This window comes from Trachypithecus francoisi, unplaced genomic scaffold, assembly GCF_009764315.1.
Source record: "Trachypithecus francoisi isolate TF-2019V2 unplaced genomic scaffold, Tfra_2.0 Lachesis_group10, whole genome shotgun sequence".
Classification (NCBI taxonomy): domain Eukaryota; kingdom Metazoa; phylum Chordata; class Mammalia; order Primates; family Cercopithecidae; genus Trachypithecus; species Trachypithecus francoisi.
The window spans coordinates 16,766,595-16,787,461 of NW_022681455.1; the positions used below are offsets into that span (position 1 = coordinate 16,766,595).

Here is a 20,867-nt window from a genome sequence, read left to right on the forward strand (position 1 = left end):
GCTAACAGGCTATAATTGCTGACAGGGAGGCTATCAGCTCATCACAGAGATAAAAATATGGTTATCCTTGAGTGATAAGTGGAAATTTATGAAATAAGTGACGAAAACAAGGGTATAAAGGCTAGAGAAACCCTTTCCTACCTAACACAGAGTGAGATACAAGCCCGAGAGAAAACAAAAAGAACACAGCCAAAGCCAGCCAGAGCATGATGTGAGGGTGTGCCCACTAGGTCATATTATCTTCGTTGAAAAGACATGGTACCTGAAGATCAAGAGTTTGAGGTTTAAGCATGCACACACTTTTTTCTGTTTTTTTCTTCTATAAAGTTCAGTGTACTTTTGTGGCATTTTAACTTTCAGTTTTGGTATCTTGCGAACACAACGTCCTCTACCTTGGCAGAGTTAAGCGAGGCATGAATGGCCTTTTCCGAAGTAGGTGATTTAATAGTTTTTATGTGTAAGTATGGTTCAACAGTACACCCAACATTTTTATCAAGAGGACAGAAGTGTCAATTTGAAAGATGTTCTAACACTGTTCACGGCTACTGCTAGGACCAGAGTACAGCAATCCTTTGCATCTCTTTATGTGGACAGCAGGGACTCCTTAAGTAGGCTGACCTGGCCATTCGTTCAGTCCACCCTACATACATTGGCACTCATTTCAGATAGATACACATCAACTCACCGAGCCCCTTCCCTAAACAAGAACTGGGAACTCTGTGTCACCTGCTGCATTAACTTCACACTCCTCCACCAGGTCTTAGTGACCTTTAGCTCTGTCATCCCCACAGCTGTCAAATTCTCTTTCATACCGATCTCCCGTAATGCACACAGAACTCCGCTGGCCCCTCCAACATATCCCACGCAGACCATCTGTGTCCCTTCCTCAGGCTTTTGTCCCTGCTGCCACTGTGCCTAGAAAGACCCCTCAGTTTCCTCCACCTATCATCGCTACACATCCTGTTAAGGTCCCTGTCAGGTTTTGCTTCTCATAGGAAGTTCTTCCTGGAGACTCCAATCCCCAGCCATTTCTCATTCCCCTTCTGAACCTAACACTGGCACCCCATTACAAATTCTTAGTTGTCTATTGTCATGGATTGCTCTATAATTGCTTCCTGGGGATTAGTATTTTGCCCTCCACTAGATTTTTTGTTTTGTTTTTTCGATGGAGTCTCATTCTGTCACCCAAGCTGGAGTGCAGTGGCCAGATCTCGGCTCACTGCAACCTCCACCTTCTGGGTTCAAGCAATTCTCTTGCCTCAGCCTCCCAAGTAGCTGGGATTACAGGTACACACCACCATGCCTGGTTAATTTTTTTTTTTTTTTTTGAGACGGAGTCTCACTCTGCCCAGGTTGGCATGCAGTGGCACGATCTCAGCTCACTGCAACCTCTGTCTCCTGGGTTCAAGTGCTTCGCCTGCCTCAGCCTCCCAAGTAGCTGGGATTACAGGCATGTGCCACAATACGCAGCTAATTTTATTTGTATTTTTAGTAGAGACGGGGTTTCTTCATGTTGGTCAGGCTGGTCTCGAACTCCTGACCTCAGGTGATCTGCCCGCCTCGGCCTCCCAAAGTGTTGGGATTACAGGCAAGAACCACCGTGCCCGGCCTAATTTTTGTGATTTTAGTAGAGACAGGGTTTCACCATGCTGGCCAGTCTGGTTTCGATCTCCTGACCTCAAGTGATCTGCCCGCCTCAGCCAACCAAAGTGTCAACTAGATTTTTTTGAAGATAATTTTAGATTTACAGAAAGTGGCAAAAATAGTACAGAGCTCCCTTGTACCTTCCACCCCATTTCCCCCTATGTTAACAGCTTACAAAACCATAGAACCATGATCAAAACTAGAACGTTAACCTGGGTCACGACTACTCAACAAACCATAGGATATATTAGGATTTTACCAGTTTTTGCACCGAACAGGCTTTTATTTTATTTTATTTTTCCTATTTCAGGATCCTATTTAGAATTTTATGTGGTCATATTTCTTTAGTTTCATCTAATCTATGACAGTTCCTGAATCCTTCCTTAAAGACCTTGACAATTTTAAGGGGAGGGGTCAGTTAGTTTCTAGAATGTCCTTCCATTTGGGTTTGTCTGCTATTTTCTCTTGATTAGAGTGAGATTATGCCTTTTCGGGGAGTATATCAGAGATGACATGCCCTTCTCAGTGGGACACACGATGTCAATATGTATCACTGGTGACATTAACCTTGATCACTCAGTTAAGGTGATGTCTGCCAGGATTCTTCATTGTAAACTTTTATTTTTCTCTTTGTAATTACTAAATGTTTGGGGGAGGGATATTTTGAAATTCCACAAATTTCCTGTTTCTGCATATACTTTTGCCCACTCATTCTAATCCATCTAATCTACATCTGCCCATCTAATGCACCATCACCATCGGTGGAACTTTCCCGTGCCAATTCTTACTATGAGTTCTAATGATGTTTTCATACTCCTTCCTTCCTCGTTTGTTTATTAACTGAAATTCTGCTGTAGGGAAGAGTCATCCCTCTTCCCTTATTTATTTATTCATTGGACTCAACGGATATTTCATTCTTTGGGTTATAATCCAGCATTTATTTCCTTACTCAGTTATTCTAAGCTGTAGCTAGATATTCTACCACTTCAGAGCAGACACGGCCACGTTGTGTCCTGTGTTACAGGTTGCCCCTCATGTCTAAGACAAGGACAGGCACACAGTGGGTATTCGGCTCATTTGTTCATTCATTTGACAAATTATGTTGAGGGCCTTGTGTTAGGTGTTAGAGTTACAATAAATAAAACAATTCCTCTTTTTGAGTGGTTTACAGCTTAGTTAGCAGAGACCTACAGGCACAACTGCAGGTCCTTGTTAAAAATATTAGGCAAGTATAGCAATGGCCCAGAAGAAAATATAGTCAACTCTACCTGGAGAAAAAGGGGTGTGGCAATTGTAGGCAGGAAAGACCTCCTTAAGACCAAGCAGCATCCTGCTTCCCTTCTCTTGTACTGCTTGCTCTATAAAAATCAATGGGCATATAAAATATCTAGAGACGCACACCATCACGCAGTTAGCAGGTACTCCAAGCCCCTGAATCTTCTAAACTAATTCCCCAAATCAAACCTCAAGGGCACACTATTTAGGAAGATTTAAAGTAATAAACTCAGACTCTTTATATAGTGACTATGTGCTTTTCTAGGAAAATTGGAAACAGCTAAGGTTAAAAAAAAAAAAATCTGAAAAGCCATTTGTCTTAATCCAGTCTTCAAATCCAATTTCATTGTTTTTATTCCTTCACAGGGAATGATGAAGAGCAAATAAGAAATATCATCAGTCAAAGATGGACTCCCTAAGTCTCTTTACTTAACTCAATTTTCTTGTACTGCTCTTACAGTAGTTTCCAAACAAAGCTGTTCTTTTCTACATATGATAGTTCAGCCCTGTTAATGTCCTCAGGAATAATAAACAAACAGTGGGGGCACATCTTCTGCCACAAATTACACTCTGCAGCATTCTTCATCCAAAGTATTTTCAATTCCAAGCAAGCAAAGACACAAGGAAAATACACTGCCTTATTACAAGAACTGCACACAATAGAGAATCTGTATTCAGACACTTACTGACACTTAAACCTGTTAATATGTAACTCCTACTATTGTTCTAAAGGATGAATAAGCAAACTCTCCTGCATACACAATGTTACATCATGCGCTTTTATTATAATAGTAAATACTGCCGAATGGAATTTTGCTTTCACTGTTTCATATCACCCTTTCTAATTAATGTCAATGTGTCTTTTCCATGTAAGAGAGCATAGAGCAGAGGCACATATGTGTTGTCTTTGCATATCTGCCCAAACGCACACATATTCACGAATGCACATACAAATAAGCTCTTATGCACACAGATTCACCCCCATGTTCGCATGCATTTATAAACACAGCTGGCCCCACCCCTGAGTATGCATGGAGTATACACAAACAGCAAACAGGCCAGTTGACTTCCTTTCGTTAACTTTTATAGGAGATTAAGATAAAAAGCTAAAAAAAGACAAGTAGACACTTCATGGAGCCTGTGATTAAGAGAGAAGCTAATGAGACAGATGGGCTGATGCATAAAGGGAACTTCAGCACACCAGCCCACACTTGGTAAAGATTTACCGCGCTCCACCATCTCCATTTCAAGTCTTCATCACATATGCTACTTACGTTACTCTTGTCTCCAGACCACAGACACTCCCCACTTTTCTCTGCCCAGACCTCCCTAAATTAGGATTATTAAATGACACAAGATAGCAGTCTTCTGCTTTAATGCTGTTATTCAAGGTTTACTCACAGGCAATATTTACTATAAAATCATGTGGTTTGGCCAGGCACGGTGGCTCATGTCTGCAATCCCAGCACTTTGGGAGGCCGAGGAGGGTGGATCACCTGAGGTCAGGAGTTCGAGACCAGCCTGGCCAACATAGTGAAACCTCATCTCTACTAAAAATACAAAAATTAGCCAGGTGCGGTGGTGCACACCTGTATTCCCAGCTACTTGGGAGGCTGAGGCGAAAGGATTGCTTGAACCTGGGAGGCAGAGGTTGCAGTGAGCCAAGATCATGCCACTGCACTCCAGCTTGGGCAACAGAGCAAGACTGTCTCAAAAAAAAAAAAAAAAAAAAAAAGGAAAAAAAAAATCATGTGGTTTACAGCTTAACAGAGAGTGGACAATTCTGTTTCAGGGCTCACCAGAATATTTTTGGAAAAATTCTGTAAACATGGAAGAATTTCTGGGCCAGAAAAATGAGGAGCAGAAAAAATAATTCATATGAATTTTTAAATTTTTATACAATAGATTTTGCCTCTGATATGATTGGTTCTCTAAGCTATTTCCACGTGATTACTGTCTCTAAGAGCTCACTCCATGCCATAAGAAACTGCAGTTATAGAAATAGCACATGTAGAGGGCTCTACAATTTACAAAACATTTTCAATGCATTATCTCATTTGATCACCACAATACCCCTGTGAGACAGATATTATAATTATCTCTATTTTATTAAGATGGGGGGAAACCCTCAGATTTTGAGTGATTTCCCTAAGGTCACAAAGCTGATAAGTTGCAGAACTGAGATTCAAAACTAGAATTTCTGATATTGTATCTCATTTTCTCCCACTACATTAATTTTATTAAATTTTTCTTGAATTCATTTTTGGTTCTATTCTGTAATAGTAGACTATAAATTCTGATCATTACATAAATATTTTATGTGCTTCTAAATGAAACTAACTCTTTAATCCCTAAATGTTTTTGGTAACGTTCTCTTTTCTGGTTAAACTAAATGCCCAGGTTCCTTTATCATCTGCTTTCTTCATTCCCTGGAATCTTCCATTTGAGAGATCTGATGTTCCATTATCTGAAGATCTGATGATTTCTAACTATGTTGACAAATCTTCCTTTTGCTTTTTAAAAACTGTTGCTGCACATATTGCTCAGTAGCTTTCAATTTTATCCACCATGACTTCCACGCTCATATCCTAATATTTATCACAATGGCTACCCCATTCCAGAAAATCTGAAGAGTTCTACATTTGTATTCAACCACATTTACTTCTCGAATCTTCCTTCTCGGTGACTGTTATTACCAAGATCCTGGAATTAAACAGAAGAGTTTTCCTTTCTGGTCAGTCAGTCATCCTTCCAGAGCCAGCCCAACGGGTGCTTTAACATCACTCATTTTCAGCTGAGTACTTTCTGATGTTATAAAATGCTTACCTACAATACTATCTTACGCAGGGGGCAAAAGGAAGAGGTAGCTTTAAAAAGATCCGTTTATGTGCCAACACAGCCTGATAACTATAGACTAGTAGGAAAAAGAGGAAAAAAAATCACAAGATGATAGCTCAATGGGACATCAGACAAGCCTCCCCTTTTTGGGGTATGTGTAGGGGATTCTTGACTATGGTCACTATAGTCCAGCAGTGACACAAGTTAGAGGTTCTGGGGCTGAAGTCCACATTGTCTAAACAGGAGAGTCAGACTTTGGGGCAAACCATCCTTCCGTCTTATTGCCCAATTCCACTTTCCCTGCCGTTTTAATGGGATTATTTTGGAATCTGCTATTTCTGTCTCACTCCTTTTCCCAAAACTGTCATATAAGTACTGCAGCTCGACTACTTCACAGCTGCCAAATTTCACTCCAGAGATGGCTGTATTTCAGTGGCAAGTGAAGTGATGATCCCTCTGTGTCATCGAAATACTCAGTTAAGGGGTTAAGCATCTGGCAGAGGGTTGCCTTTGTGCATGAACGAAGTGCTTTTGTTTTGGTTTGTTTTATTGTCTACCCTGGAGAAGGAGGTCATTAGCTCCACCTGAGCATGATGGAAGACACACACCAAAAAACACTCTACGCAGCTACTAAAATGCATGGGGAAAATATAAACAGTGACCGCTTTTCATAGGCTCTTTTCCACAAGGCCTTCAAAGTCTTAAAGCATCAAGGTTGCAAAATGATGGTAATTTTTAGAGGTGGAGGAAACCTCTGAGAACAAACCACTCATGTTACAGATGGGGAACTCGGAAGCACAGGGTCACTGAGTATCTTGTTCAAAGTCCCCCTGATTCATTCCCAAGTCCAAGGGCGTTTCGCTTGAATTTTGAATTTGGCTTTATCCGCAGACACACTCAGAGTATCACATCTCTGTCAGTCAAGTCAAGCACAGACCCAGCTTCTAGCACATGGCATCAGCATTGAATTTCTTGTTTTGTTTGGGTATGTTTATTTGTTTAGGTACTCAGGAAAACCACCAGGAAAAAAACAGGGTGTTGAATAGAAGGGGAACAGAACACAGTAGATACAGCAGCAACAAATGTTTATTGGGCATTGACTATGTGCCAGGCCAGGCATTGTTCTCAGGTTTATATGTATACAATTCTCACAGTGCTCTGTGGCTCCCATTTTAAAGAGAGAGAGAGAGAGAGAGAGAGAGAAGAATGATTATTTAGGAAGAGAAAACAAGAGGTACAGAATATAATTGCCAACTCAAAAAAAACTACCTTCCCAAATTTTACTAAAACATTCAGCAAAAATCTAAAAAAATACCAGTGATATACTTGTCACTTATTCTGAAGAGATGATCCTTCTTAATACTACTTGGCATATAGCTGTTTCTTGCTAATAAAAAAAAGTACTTCCAAGATGTTCTGTATATTATTTCCAAATCTTACAACAGTTGTTTCAACAATCAGTGAATGAATGATTCACGACTGAACACTGATGAAATGAGAAGCACTAATGATATTCAGGGAGCACAGGTCTTGAGTTAGGGAGAAAAGGAACTGAATGTTCATTTTCTCTTCCACCTCTAAAGACTATAACGTTAAAAGCTCTCCTATCTCACATTCCTGAACTTAGAAAACATATTTAAATGCTTCATTTCATTTGATAGCCTCTAAGAGAAAAAAAACAGTGATTTGAAAAGTACCATAGAATACTGTCATTTTGATAAAGCTACATGAAAGTTGGATTTCTACCTCCAGTTTTGCCCACACTTTGAGTAGTATGGTTTGCCAACATTGAAGGCAGCATTAGTGTACCAGGGAAAGGTCTGAGGAGCAGTCTGCTTTAGGGTGGCAATAAGAAAGACAAAATTGTAAGCTTTGATATCAACCATTTTCTAATGTGTTTTAAGAGTAAACACAGATGACGGAATAGTCTACCTTATTTCATGAGAGTTATTACAATTATGTGAATATTTCCATACTGACACCAGAAACCATATTATTTATAAAACTTTCAAAGAATAAAATGCGTCATACAGAAGCCTGGTAAGTTATTTTAAAACTTTAAAGTACTCCAAAATAGTTTAAAACCTATGCCTACACATAAAATACAATATACTCTTGAATCTTTGACCCTACATTTTTCATTTTTCCTAAAAAATTCATTAAATGTCTCAAAATAATGCCTTTATCCAAACTGCCTATGAATTATGGAGGCTATCCACAGATTGAAGGAAGGCTGGGAGAAAAGGGAAGGGCATATTTATGCTGAAAGATAAATTTTGGGGAAGTCTGTATTTTAAATACTTAGTATCAGTAGGAGTTTCTTAACCTTAGAGATGTACATTTCAACCTTTCGCCTTTTCCTTTTCAACCTTATGATATAGATGTAGTCGAAGGGTTGAGGGGACTCACATCCCTACAGTTTTTCTTGTTGTGTTTCTGTAGGATAAAGGAAACATTTCCTAAGAGCTAAGGGGCGAGGTGGGTTACATACGGTGCCTGAAGGGGAAAAGACCCCAGGTTCCAGAATGCACTGTGTGTGTTTGTGTGTGTGTGTGTGTGTGTGTGTGTGTGTTGGATAGGTGTGAGTGGATGGGGAGTAGGGGATTAAACAGGCAACTAAACTGGACATGTTAAAGAAAGAAGAAAACGTCTGGGTAGAGTATGTAGTGGATGGCTGAAGCCCCGAAGAGAGCAGTTGACCAGGGAGGCATATAAGATAGAGAAAAAGGTTCGTCAAAGACAGTAAATCCAAAGCTAAGAATGCAGACTTTACCAAACGCAGGTCAAGGCCTAAGGAGATAGAAGAAATCTCTGAGCAGATCCTGTTATTTAAGAGACCACTAAAAGCACCCAGGAATGTAGGGAGGAAGGTAAGAAGAACCACAATCCCACAAACAATGCTGAGTGGAAGGGTACCAAACAGTAAAGAGGTCAAGATGTGACAAATGGAGGGGCTGTTATTTAGATCTGGAAACTAAAATCTGCTTAAAGTGAACTAAAGAAAGTTAATTATGCATGTACACAAAAGGTAGGATTAATTATATAATTAATCTCACTCCGAGATGAATTATAATGGGTAAAGTAAGAAAAAGGATACGGTTAGTAAGAGAACAAGGTACATGTGTTCTGATGAACCTCAATGCTTCCTTTGGGTGGTTAAAAAAATCACCATACTGTGATAAAGACAGGGTGACATCCATCTTTCTAACATGTTTGTATAGTTATAAAAAGTAAAAGACTCATTTCACGATTTCTTAAGGATATGGACTGTCAATAAGATGCATCATTTACATTACCTAAATTGAGAGATCAGTAGTCCTACGATCTTTACTGGCCCCAGCAACTGTGCATTTGAGGGGCATTTGACAGTATGCTTCTCTCTTTACCTTCTTCAGTTCCCAACCTGGTCCAGCTGTCAACAATCACAACCTCATTGTCAGTCCCCGACTATTCTTTGGTTCTTTCTGTTCCATACACTTCCAGATCAACAGGTCTTTCTCCACTGGTTTCTCCAGTTTCCAATTTCAGATGCACTCCATGCCTCTTTTTAGAATGGTCCAGTTCATCTCCCCTATTCACCCAAACCAGTTACGATGGTGTTGCCTGTATCTCCCTGAGGACTGTAAACTCTATTAGGGCCAGTCTCATTTCTACCTTGTTTTCCTCCATTATCTTCAGTGAACCGCCCTATACTGGAACATAGCAGCCCCTAAAAAGGCCTTTGCTAAATTAGTAAATGAGTGATGAATGACTGAATGGGATTAAAATTAAAGACCTTGTCTCAGTTTCTCACAACTCAAAAGTTGTGCTTTAACTTTGTGCTGGCAAAATCCTAAGGCACCCCAAAATCTCCGTGGGACTTTGCGAACTGAGATTTCAACAATGATTCTGCCTGGTCTTGCAGATAGGTCTTGTACGTGAATGCAAAAATGGTTTGGGCAACCATGTGTAGTATATGGAAACAACCAAAACCTGCTAACCACAGATCTGAGGTTGCAGCACAGTTAATATGGTTAAGTATTTCCCACTCTCCTGCCTCCCTAGAGAAATTTATTCTGGTGAGCCCTTGACAACCAACACGTCTGCATTTCTGCACACCAGTCAGAGATCCACAGCAAGAGAATCCTTTCTTCCTCTGTGAGTCTCTATTGATTTTGTAGATGGGAGGAAGCTAAGTGCTATTCAAATACCAAATGTTCCATATGGTAGTGTTATTACCATTCCCACTACCATTACATGAGGCCCTCTACCTACACTCACGAAGTGCCTCATCAGAATCTGGCAGAACATTATGAACTCTTTTCCTGACCTATATTTGTGAACACATTTGTTGTCCTCTCTCCCTCTATGAACTTATTAATTTTGTTGAAATAATATACATGTGTGTATAAATCTAAGTTTTGTTTTCTTATTCATCCTCATAGTCACTTACAGGGGAATGATTTATGACATATTAAGGCGGTATTCTTAAGCCAACATGTCTTAATTAGGAATTCAGATATTCCTCTTCTGCTGAGAAATACAGAGCTGTTCAAAGTAGACCAGAAATTAGGGCCAAAACGAATGCAGCCTCTACATACACAAGCTCATTGCAGGGTAACCAGTGAAAGGCAGAGGCGGAAGACACACAGTCATTCTGTGTTTGTCTCCTTCATGCTAAATGATTCTTTGACCGCTTTTGCTTTCACTTTTCAACGTTACGATGGAGCCAAAGGGTCAAGAGATTCACAACCCTATAGTCTTCCCCTTCCTTCATCTGTAGGATAAAGCATGCATTTCCTAAGAGCTGGGTGTAGGGGTCTCTTCATCTACCTTCTCTTTCATTTACTTAGTGAAATGAAGCTTATTTAGTAATGACGGAAAGAGATGAGCCAACTAGGGCAACTCACATATGGTGCCAGACGGTGAGGGACTCTCTCTGTGGCCAAGGCACTTGCTGTACCACAGGAGCTAGGCAGCCCCGGGTGGGAAGGAAGCTCTGCTCTCAACCAACGGCTGCTCCAAGGGTGCACCCAGCCAGGTGATCCAGACAGCCATGGTTTCAAAGCTCTGTGAAAAATGGGTCTCTGACTTGAAGACTTCAATCAGGCAGTCTCTCCAGGACTGGGATTACTCCACTAATACAAATTAAAGCCATTCAGAAGTATGCTAAACCCTTTTTTAGATACTAGAGGAGGATGAAAAGAGGGAGGAAAAAGAAGCAAAGTAATTTTGCAAGATTAGGATTATACTGTGGTTTATGCCAATACGTTACATTTGTTTACTTCTATATTGATCATTTTCTCAGATGATTAAATACTCCTGAAATAGGAGCTTTAACGATTTTAAACATTCATATATATTATTTGCAGCGACACCCAAGGAAGAAGGGTACTATTATTATCCGAATTTTACATGCAAAGTGACTTGCCCAATGTCACACTTCGAAAAAACAGCAGAGCTGGAATTTGAGCCCAGGCAGCCTGAAGCTTGCAGTCTTATCTACTGTGAGCTACAGCTTTTCCATCATATGGCACTAACATAGTTATATTTAATCATGTTCCCGATATTGGACATATATATACACACACACACACACACACACATATACAGGCACATACATATTTTTAAACTAATGAGCAGTATAACTTCAGATACACGTCTAATAAAGATTTTTTTATTAAATACCTTTTTACTCTTTTTAAGAAATGAAACATTATGCTTTCCACTGAAAAATGATTGCTATCTAGTGATTTCATAGTTGTCTAAAAATACTTGGCCAGAAAGGAAGAACTTAAAATTCCCTAGGACCCTTCCACTCCTTCTGGATTTAATATTATTTCTGAAATGTCGAAATCTGGTAAGTTTCAAGGATGCTACTGTCTAATGGAGGAAGGTTCTACAAAACAGTACAATTTACTTACAAATGACCCCCCCACCCCAAAACCCAAAATACATGGAAACACCATTTTGCATAATCAGTCAGCAAAAACTCCTTTTGTTTTCAAAATTCCCAGCATTGGAAAATTGTATTAAGTAGACACTCTCATAAACTGCCTCTGGAAATACAAACTGGTATGACTTTACTGGAAAGTAATTTGGGAACAAGTTACCAAAAGCCATAAAACTTGAAAACTCTTACATTTACCAGTGTGCTGCTAAGAAATTAGCCTAAGGAAATAATTTGTAATGGGAACTAACACAGAGCTATAAGAATATTTTTGGCACCATTAAAGCAATAAAATGGCTGGGCATGGTGGCTCACGCCTGTAATCCCAGCACTTTGGGAGGCTGAAGTGGGAGGACTGCTTGAGGTCACGAGTTTGAGACCAGCCTGGGCAACATGGCAAAGCCCCTTCACTATAAAAAAAAAAAAAATACAAAAGTTAGCCAGGTGTGGTGGCATGCACCTGTAATCCCAGCTATTAATACTTGGGAGGCTGAGGTGGGAGGGTCACTTGAGCCCTGGAGGCAGAGGTTGCAGTGAGCCAAAATCATGCCACTGCACTCCAGCCTGGGTGACAGAGTGAGACCCTATCCAAGAAAATAAAAAGGCAAAAAATTAGAAACGACTAACTGTTCAGTTAGAAGGGATATAAATTAAATAAATTTTAGAATATTGATCGAGACCATCCTGGCTAACACGGTGAAACCCCGTCTCTACTAAAAATACAAAAAACTAGCCGAGCGAGGTGGCGGGCGCCTGTAGTCCCAGCTACTCGGGAGGCTGAGGCAGGAGAATGGCGTGAACCCGGGAGGCGGAGCTTGCAGTGAGCTGAGATCTGGCCACTGCACTCCAGCCTAGGTGACAGAGCGAGACTCCGTCTCAAAAAAAAAAAAAAAAAAGAATATTTACTCAATGGTATACTATACAATCATTAATAATTACACTGTAGAAAAATATCTGTTGCTATGAAAGATGTTCAGAATTATATTGTTAAGAGGAACAATACTCTTAATAATCTCTACTACTTCTACAATCTCTACTACCATTTGATGTTCGTCTTTCTAGGTGAATTTATAAACACTGCCTTCAGAATTATCAGCAATGCCTTGTCATCTATCCTAACTAATAACCTCAAAATAAGTAGAAGTTACTTCCTTTCCCACAAAAAAGCAAGGGTTCCATTTTTATAAAAGAGATAGTAGGGAGAAATGGGGTCTACGTGAATAGATACATGTTTATGTTGTGTGTGTATGTTTGTGTAACCAGATATGTATATACCCCCACCACTATCTTGAGGACTTTACAACTCAGTGATAATTATTTTCCTTTAAAGATTTTGGAGATGTTTACCTGTACCATGTGCTTTCATCACAATGGAGAAGCATAAGCTATCAGTTCCTTGCAGCGGATCTTTTCACGAAGATTTTGCTTGAGTAGAAAGGGTGGCAGTGGAGAATCTCAATGTAAAATGCCTAGACCTGTAATTATAAAAACAATATTCCCACTGAGTTAGGCAGCTTCTGTGGTCTTCATGCACATTTGCTGATGTCACAGAAACGGGAAACATCATATTGCATAATCTCGCTCATACACACATGCACACGCACAAGCGTGCACGCACACACACACACACACACAAGATTTTTAAATCACAATGTCAAAAACTCAGCAGGCAGAGACACAGCAGGTTCCTATACCCAGAGATGAGTGGGTTCTGGCCAGGGGATGCTTCCCACCCCATCTCCTCACCTTAGGGACACCACTATCAAAATAACCCTGTTCCTGCCCCTCCTTCTCTGCTTAATGATTCTAAGATTTCTAAGAAATAAAAAGCAGTCAGTTCTTCACAGAAAATGTCAGAAACAATGCTGAATTTGATGCTCTCTTTCTCTAAGACTCCTTCTAGCCACAAAATTATGCAAATTCAGTGCATGTATTTACCATTCTGGCCTGACTTTCACTTTTGAAACTACACACGCCTCTTTGTTAATAACTCAGTTAAGACATGGTATCAGTGATGGCCAAGGTCATCACGAACATTGATTAAACATTTACTATGTTCTGGGCCCTGGGCTAAGGGTTTTACACACATTGCCCCACTCCATTGCAGTCTGTGAGGTGGCCAGGAATCATGATTACCTCTGCATTATTGACAAGAAAACTGAGAGTAAATACAGCCAATAGATGTTAAAGCCAGTACTTAAGCCAACCATTCACAGAGGTCATGCTTAGGATTCTAGTACTGTACCATCTCTTCAAAGCTGATCTTGCTATCAACGCTTTTGTAGTTAGTATTAAAACATATTGGGGTGGGGCGTGGTGGCTCACGCCTGTAATCCCAGTACTTTGGGAGGCTGAGGTGGGTGGATCACGAGGTCAGGAGATTGAGACCATCCTGGCCAATATGGTGAAATCCCGTCTCTACTAAAAATACAAAACTTAGCCAGGCATGGGGGTGCACGCCTGTAATCCCAGCTACTGGGGAGGCTGAGGCAGGAGAATCACTAGAACCGCGAGGCGGAATTTGCAGTGAGCTGAGATCACGCCACTGCACCCCAGCCTGGTGACAGAACAAAACTCTGTCTTTAAAAAAAAAAAAAAGTATCAAATCAATATCACCTCATTTTCCCCAGAGGGTTATGTCACCTAAGTCTTAAAATTACTATTATTTGTTTTGGCTTTGGCTGTACTTTGATTTTATTTCCCAAGCTCAACTAAAACCAACATGTTCATATTTCAATTGAGTGTAAGTTGATGGTTATTTTAGTAAATTAAAAATGCTAAGTAATCCCAAATCCAGATGCCAACACACTAAGCAGAAACCTAAAATCCACGTCCTGCCTAAGTGGCTACATTTCATTAGAAACAAGTCAGATGATAACATCAAAAGGCATGTGTGAATTCCAAAGTAAAGATACAAAAATGAAGAGAGGAATTTCTATAGCTAATACAGCCACATCTTAAAAAAATACTTAAACACGCTTACCTGTTTACAAAGTCTACACAGTAATACAGATCTTAGAATCACTGCAACACAAAATGGATATGAGCATATCAAGAAATCAACAAAATTATGTATGGGTCCCACAATAACTCTCCTTTTGTATATGCGTAGGCATTTTTTTGCACTATCTTGGTTATGCCTCTGCCTTTGCATATGACACTCCCTTTGATTAACAGGCCTTGCCCCTCCTTGCCATTTAGAAAATTCCTACTCATTTTTCAGCTGGACATGGTGTCTCACGCCTGTAAATCCAGCACTTTGGGAGGCCAAGGTGGGAGGATCAACTGAGGTCAGGAGTTCAAGACCAGCCTGGCCAACATGGTGAAATCCCGTCTCTACTAAAAAAAAAAAAAAAAAAAATACAAAAACTAGCCAGGCGTGGCAGTGGGCGCCTATAGTCCCAGCTACTCGTGAGACTGAGGCAGAAGAATCGCTTGAACCCGGGAGGCAGAGGTTGCAGTGAGCCAAGATTGTGCCATTGCACTACAGCCTGGGTGTCAACAATGGAACTCTGTCTTTAAAAAAAAAAAAAAAGAAAAGAAAAGAAAATTCCTACTGATTTTTCAAGGCCAACCTTGAGCTTAAATTCTACTGTGATGTCATCCCCATCTATCCCCTAACGTTTTCTGGAAATCTAAGCAGAATAGATTCTGCCCTCCCCCATGTTCCCTAGCTCAGCGATGGCACCAACATCACTCTGACGTCTTTCTCTCCCAAATTATGACCCATATTCAACCATGCAGCCATACTCCTCAACTCCCTCCGCTCCTCCTCTGCACCATGCTGGCTCATCTGGACTCTTTCCCTGGCCCCCTAACTTGTCTCCCCATGTCCACCCTGCCACCCCACTGCCTTCCTTAGTTCCTGCCTAAGGCACTGCAGTGGCTTTCCATTTCTAAACATGGCCCCAAAAACCTGGTGTGGTCCAGCCCCTGCATTCTCTTCCAACTTGCACTACAGCTTGGTTGGCTTTCTTTCAATTCCTTAAAAGGACCTTGCTTTCCCAGGCCTTAAAGCCTTTGCACATGACTTCCTCCTTGCTAAGACTTCTCCTCAAATCACCCACCCCTTCTATCAAACGACCTTGTATTCTTTTCTCCTTCAGCTCTCAGCTCAGTCCTCTTCTCAAGGGAGCCTTCCTGACTTCCCCAGCCTGGTCACTACCTCCTGTGACACACTTGTATGGAATGACCCTCCCTGGTTATAGTCGTCATTTTGTAATTTTTACATTTTTTGGTTGATTCATTGATTAATGCTTGTTTTCCCCCACGAATCAATAAACTCCAGAAAGGGAGAACTGTGTCCACTCTTACCCCTCGTTTCATCTTCGGGATTCAATGGAGAGCTTTGCACATTACGGGCACTCAGTAAAATCTGCTGAGTGAATAAATGAGCCAAAGAAGGAGGGAGGGAGAAAGGGAGGGAGGAAGGTGGGAAGAAAGGATGGTCATCCCTTAATCATACTGATTTACCTAGTGTTGACTGGATTCATTTGTAGATCATTTTCCAGCACACAGAGTATGACATCTACATTCCTTTGGATAACATGCAAGGCTCCTTGAGCTCTGATCCCAGCCAGGCGGGTCTCTCCTCTCGCTGCACTTGACCCTCAGCACCTCCAAGTCCCTCCCTGTACCTCCCTGACCCCAACTTGTTTCCCTCATCTCTACACCCTTCTCTCTTCAGTACCCCCCACACATCTTTTCAAACTCACTCAGTCTTCAAGTCTCAGGGCTGGGGCCGCTTTTCTGTGAAGAATTCCCTGACACCTTCTGGGAAGCGGGGGTCCTTTCCCTTCATTTTTCTACAACCCCTGTACGTATCCCTATTAAAGCAATTATATTTTCCTGTACTTGTTCCTTAACCAAGTCCCTCTCTCCCACTACAACCTAAGTCCCTTAAAGGCAAGAAAGAGGTATCCCCTCATCACGGTACCCCAGAGTTTCGTACAGCAGCCTGGCACATAAATTGTTAATAAATATTGGTTGAATTAACAAAATGAATAAATGTGTATACACACACACGTATTATACATCTACATTTATATATTATATATATACACACTTATATATTATATATACATCACACACATACACACGTTTCATACTGCAAAGTTCCAGAGCTGGGCATTTGAAATGTACGATTAATAGAGAATATTATCATGAAGTGTGGTTAGGCATAATGATTACAAATTCATCTGTGAAATGGGCTAATAACACCTACCTCACAGGGTTGTGATGAGAGTGAACTAAGCTACATAAGTAAAATGTTTAGCACAGAACTCAGTATACTGGAAGCACTCCATAAATATTAATTGTACAGCCATTATCACTATCATTATTGTTAGGGCAACTAAGCTGAATTTACAACTCATGGATAAAATGCAGCAGTTTTATTTGCCAGCATTTTTCATATTAAAGAATTAATTAGCATTAGCACCTGTGTAAGGACATAAAATGGCTAGAAAGGAGCTCAGAAAATCAAGGATAAAGAAGAGTCTTATTCGTCACAGCTGAAGGACAAAGGATTGTCTCGCTAATCTGTGATATATGTGTGGAGGTACCAAAGCATCAACAGCAAAGCATTTCTGTACAAAAATTATCTATGAAATCTAAATGACAGAAACAACACACATTGCCGTTCAAGTGCTGTAAACATTCAGCTGACATAATTATACTTACTATAAACTATTTCTTTTGCTAAAAAAAGCAAGTTAGAGATACATATTCATCCACTTCTGTTAATTACTGGACAGAGTAATGTGACTTCATAAATAAATACTAAGGATTTGACTAATGAATATGCCATAAAATGTCTGAATTAATAGCAAGTACGTTTCATATGTGGTCTATTAGATGCTATTCTAATTTAGAATTGCAGAAATTTAATGAAATAGACTGCAAATAGGAAAACAGAGGCAACAGTATTTTGTAATGCATTTTGGGGAAAAAAAAAGAATGAATTGTTTACAAATGCTACCAGTACATAGTTGAACAGAATGAACTGGTAATAGTTATTTTACGAAGCAACTTACAATTCTGCCCTATGTTGCTTTTCTCTTGCATATTGGCCAAATTTAAATAATGTATATTAGTGTTTTCTATATTAAGTTATACTGAAATATAAAGTACTATCATTATTACATTTTGAGATTTCTATTCTCGATTCCATTTATCACTGATAAAAGATAAAACCCCAGAGCAAATCATATTTCTGATTGAGGCTTTTCCTCAGAGATACTAGAGTTATAGGGGAAGTATAAAAATACTAAATTCATAACATTCTTTTTTTTTCTTTTTTTGAGACAAGTTCTCATTCCGTTTCCCAGGTTGGAATGCAGTGGTGTGATGATAGCTCACTTCAGCCTCAACCTCTCCGGCTCAGTGATCCTCCCACCTCAGCCTCCTGAGTAGCTGAGACTACAGGCACATGCCACCATGCCTAATTTTTATTTTTATTTTTTGAGGTGTAGTTTCACTCTTGTTGCCCAGGCTGGGGTGCAATGGTGCAATCTCTGCTCACCGTAACCTCCGCCTCCCGGGTTCAAGCGATTCTCCTGCCTCAGCCTCCCAAGTAGCTGGGATTACAAGCATATGCCACCATGCCTGGCTAATTTTGTATTTTTAGTAGAGATGGGGTTTCTCCATGTTGGTCATGCTCGTCTCAAACTCCCGACCTCAGGTGATCCGCCCACCTTGGCCTCCCAAAGTGCTGGGATTACAGGCGTGAGCCACTGCACCTATTTTTTTAATTTTTTAGTAGAGACAGGGTCTTGCTGTGTTGCCCAGGCTGTACTCAAACTACTGGTCTTTAGCAATCTTCCCATCTAAGCCTCCCAAAGTGCTGGGGCTACAGGTGTGAACTACTGTGCCCAGCTGTAACCTATCCATTTACCAAGAGCATATTAAACTCCTTTTAAATTGAATTATGATTCTATTCCCTGGCCACAGCTACTGACCAGTTTACCGTAAGTATATGGTTCTTTGCAACATAATTAAAATGAGACGGTAGAATAGACAAAGCCAAAAAAGTCTTAATTTGATCATTTTTATTCAAATTCACTATTAATTTCATTATCATGATGCTTATGTTTGTGTCATAACATCTGATGGAATATTAGTAATATAAGGCAAAATTTTCATTCGTTATGCTGGTCCTTCAATCAGGGATGTCCTCACTCATTCAAGCATTGCTCTTCCTTTAAGATTCAGCTCGATGTCACTTCCTTTGTGACATGTTCCCACACATATTGTATTTTTCCTGCTGTGTAATGATCTGTCTCCCTTTCCAGACTATGAGCTCCTTAGGGGATCCAACGAGGTCTTTTTATTTTTCATAACAACTTGCACAGTTCTTTGCACAGAATATACACTCAGTAAATACTGGTTTGATGTGTGGGTGATTTACACACACTTTGACTATGGTAAAAAGGCCACTAATTGTGATTTCAAGTTAAAGGTTAAAGCCAAAAAAAAATCCATTTTTTAGTGAAATGAAACTCTTAGTGTTTTCACTTCCAGATGCATCAGCATTACATAAAAGATGTTGAAACTATTTTAAAAAATAGTCATGCTGCACATTTTCCTGTCTGAGAATTAGTCTGAAAATACCAAATTCCCCAGGGGCCCCTGGGTGTTCTAAAGACAAACGTTCAGTTAGGTATTGATTCCATGCACTCATTTAATGGAAATTCGGAGTAAGACTCAACCTCCCCACCACCAGCCTGTCACTCATTATTCTGCTCAGCTGTTGCAGAATAAGCCACGATTCCCGAGGGAACTCTGCCCACCCCACCCAGTACTGGCCAGCACTTCAGTGATGAATCCCAGCAGCAGAGAATTTCAGTACTCAAAACAGCAGAACATCAGTCCCAACTTACATTTTCCACTTCCACTGTCATTCTTATTCCCACATGGGCTTATTTCTAACATACCCGCCTTTAATTTTTCAAGACTGAACCTTTGAGCCGGTGACAGTGTGCCTGGCTGCTTTAACATATTACATCATCACGCACATGCGGGACTCCTGCCTCACTTCAGAAGGCCAAGTGCTGCTAAGAAGAGAAGGGTGGGCAGCAAACGAACAGGTTTCTCATAATATCCCACCCAGGCCCACAGTCAGAAGTATTAGTGACTGTTGGGACAATGAATATGGGTTTTCCAAGAGATCACCAAACCTTTATTTGATGGATTTTCTTTCCTCCACACCCCAAGATTTTCTAGGCTTTTGGTAGGAAGCGCTATACAGAAAGCTCCCACATCTCCTAGCTGATTCTGTGTCTGGAGTTGGTTCCTTCTGGTGGGTTCCTGGTCTCGCTGACTTCAAGAATGGAGCTGTGGACCTTCTCCGTGAGTGTTACAGCTCTAAAAGATGGCATGGACTCAAAGAGTGAGCAGCAGCAAAATTTATTGTGAAAAGCTAAAGAACAAAGCTTCCACAGCTGGAAGAGAACCTGAGCAGGTTAGGTTGCCGCTGGTGGCTGCTGCGGGAGGGGGTGGGGGTGGGGCAGCGTTTATTCCCTTATTTGTCCCCTCCCAGTTTCTGTCCTATCAGAATGCCCTTTTCTCAATCCTCCCCATGATTGGTTACTTCTACAATCCTGCTGAATGGTCCATTTTGCTGAGCACTGATTGGTCCACTTTACAGAGCGCTGGATTGGTCCATTTTACAGAGTGCTGATTGGTACTTTTTACAAATCTCTTGCTAGCTACAGAGCACTGATTGGTGCATTTTTACAGAGCACCGATTGGTGCATTTTACAAACCTCTTGCTAGCTACAGAGCACTGACTGGTGCATTTTTACAGAGCGCTGATTGGTGCATTTTACACACCTCTTGCTAGCTGCAGAAAACTGATTGGTGCGTTTTACAATCCTCTTGTTAAGACAGAAAAGTTCTCCAAGTCCCCACTGGACCCAGGAAGTCCAGCTGGTTTCACCTCTCAGTTCGACTCAGTAGTTACTGTCAGCCTCCCACTAAAACCTCTACCACTCAAGGAGTGACACTGTCAGAAGCAGACCTTCTAATTACTCCTGTGTGATCTCAAGCCCCCTCCCTGGGGACTATGAAAAGAGACTGTTAGGAAATAGAGATGGAAAAAACAAGCAATAATTCTGACTTATGCTATCACTTTAAAAATATTTCTATCATGCAATGTTTGTAACCTACAAAAGAAAGCATT

At 40.6% G+C, this 20,867-nt stretch overlaps 1 protein-coding gene across 7 annotated transcripts in view; it reads right to left on the reverse strand.

The window, feature by feature from the left end:
• The window catches only part of ATXN1 (ataxin 1), a 465,758-nt gene that overhangs the window by 276,711 nt on the left and 168,180 nt on the right, over positions 1–20,867 (reverse strand). For all 7 annotated transcript variants that reach the window (XM_033216313.1, XM_033216310.1, XM_033216309.1 and 4 more), the window contains one exon: positions 13,034–13,161. The gene's annotated coding sequence lies outside the window, so the exon portion shown is untranslated. The remainder of the gene's footprint in view (positions 1–13,033; positions 13,162–20,867) is intronic.